The sequence below is a fragment of the Anastrepha ludens genome, unplaced genomic scaffold (genome assembly GCF_028408465.1).
Source record: "Anastrepha ludens isolate Willacy unplaced genomic scaffold, idAnaLude1.1 ptg000045l, whole genome shotgun sequence".
Lineage (NCBI taxonomy): Eukaryota > Metazoa > Arthropoda > Insecta > Diptera > Tephritidae > Anastrepha > Anastrepha ludens.
This window is the reverse complement of record NW_026530040.1, coordinates 60,001-62,500: the sequence shown is the minus strand read 5'-3', so window position 1 is coordinate 62,500 and position 2,500 is coordinate 60,001. Positions and strand designations below refer to the sequence as shown.

Here is a 2,500-nt window from a genome sequence, read left to right as displayed (position 1 = left end):
TACCCGCGCTTACTTGAATTTCTTCACTTTGACATTCAGAGCACTGGGCAGAAATCACATTGTGTCAACACCCGTTAGGGCCATCACAATGCTTTGTTTTAATTAGACAGTCGGATTCCCCAAGTCCGTGCCAGTTCTGAATTGATTGTTAATTGATAATCGTTATAATTTAAAAAGAATATATATCGAATGATATAATTCCTTAAAAATTTTAGCAAGAAAGTTCCACAATTGGCTACGTAACTACTATCCGGGGAACAAGAATCGTAATTCTCTATTTACCCAGAACGAGTACATAAACCATGGTATTGCTTCCCAATCAAGCCCGACTATCTCAATCTTCAGAGCCAATCCTTATCCCGAAGTTACGGATCTAATTTGCCGACTTCCCTTACCTACATTATTCTATCGACTAGAGACTCTTCACCTTGGAGACCAGCTGCGGATATTGGTACGGCCTGTTGAGAAGTTTGCGTGACCCCACCATAAATTTTCAAGGTCCGAGGAGAAAATATCGACACAACAGTAAATGTCATGCTCTTCTAGTCCATCTACCATATCTCTCTTCGAAAGACTTCCATGGTAGTACGACTATAAAACAGAAAAGAAAACTCTTCCGATATCTCTCGACGGCTTCTTTATGGTCGTTCCTGTTGCCAGGATGAGCACAAGGCCCATTTTTAATAACAAACGGATACTCAACAGGTTACGGAATTGGAACCGTATTCCCTTTCGTTCAAAATAATTCAAGTATTTAATTATTTTTTAATATATATATATAAATTTTATTAATATTTTTTTTTATTAAAAACTTGAAAATTTTCGGCTTTCGCCTTGAACTTAGGACCGACTAACTCGTGATCAACCACTGTTCACACGAAACCCTTCTCCACTTCAGTCCTCCAAGGTCTCATTCGATTATTTGCTACTACCACCAAGATCTGTACCAATAGCGGCTCCATGCAGGCTTACGCCAAACACTTCTAAGCACACTATTGTACCCTCCTACTCACTAAAGTTTCAAAATTTATAAATCAATCGAAATTGTTTTATAAATCATCTACTTTAGCGGTAATGTATAGGTATACAACTTAAGCGCCATCCATTTTAAGGGCTAGTTGCTTCGGCAGGTGAGTTGTTACACACTCCTTAGCGGATTACGACTTCCATGTCCACCGTCCTGCTGTTTTAAGCAACCAACGCCTTTCATGGTATCTGCATGAGTTGTTAATTTAGGCACCGTAACATTACGTTTGGTTCATCCCACAGCGCCAGTTCTGCTTACCAAAAGTGGCCCACTGGGCACATTATATCATAACCTCAACCTTCATATCAAGAAAGGTGAGGTTCTTACCCATTTAAAGTTTGAGAATAGGTTAAAATCGTTTCGACCCTAAGGCCTCTAATCATTCGCTTTACCAGATAAGATTATTTTATATAATTTTTAAATGCACCAGCTATCCTGAGGGAAACTTCGGAGGGAACCAGCTACTAGATGGTTCGATTGGTCTTTCGCCCCTATACTCAATTCTGACAATCGATTTGCACGTCAGAACTGTTTCGGTCTTCCATCAGGGTTTCCCCTGACTTCAACCTGATCAAGTATAGTTCACCATCTTTCGGGTCACAGCATATATGCTCAAGGTACGCTCCAGTTAGAGGTATAAATAATAATAAATTATCATTATACATAACTATATGGAACGCCCCGGGATTGAATTAATTGACTATTTAAGAAAATAGACTAAAAATTAATCCCATTATATTTTTAAGTTAAGTTAATTATGCCATTAAGTTTAATATAACTCAATGACTTGCACATATGTTAGACTCCTTGGTCCGTGTTTCAAGACGGGTCCCGAAGGTATCCTGAATCTTTCGCATTGTTAATCATATAAATGCATACAAATAAATATTAATATCATAGATATTAAATTTTTTGTAAAATTCAAAAAATGAATTTTAGCATTATATATAATAAAATCTATCAACACTTTATCAAATCATTAGTATTTATTCTATGTTAATATGCTTAAAAAGCAAATTAATTTAAATAAACTTAATATCACCAATGATCTTTTGATAAATACTTTATTATGTTAATAGATTACAATGTCCTTATATGAAAAAAATGCACATTATTTTTAATTATTTAATGATGAATTTTTCATAATGGATATTCAGGTTCATCGGGCTTAACCTCTAAGCAGTTTCACGTACTATTTAACTCTCTATTCAGAGTTCTTTTCAACTTTCCCTCACGGTACTTGTTTACTATCGGTCTCATGGTTATATTTAGTTTTAGATGGAGTTTACCACCCACTTAGTGCTGCACTATCAAGCAACACGACTCTTTGGAAATATCTTTCTAGTAATCATTAACGTTATACGGGCCTGGCACCCTCTATGGGTAAATGGCCTCATTTAAGAAGGACTTAAATCGTTAATTTCTCATACTAGATATTAAGATATTCCATACACTGCATCTCACATTTGACAT

General features: G+C 36.0%; 1 pseudogene; it reads right to left on the bottom strand.

Moving 5' to 3' along the window:
• The window catches only part of LOC128870993 (large subunit ribosomal RNA), a 5,561-nt pseudogene that overhangs the window by 2,929 nt on the left and 132 nt on the right, over positions 1-2,500 (bottom strand).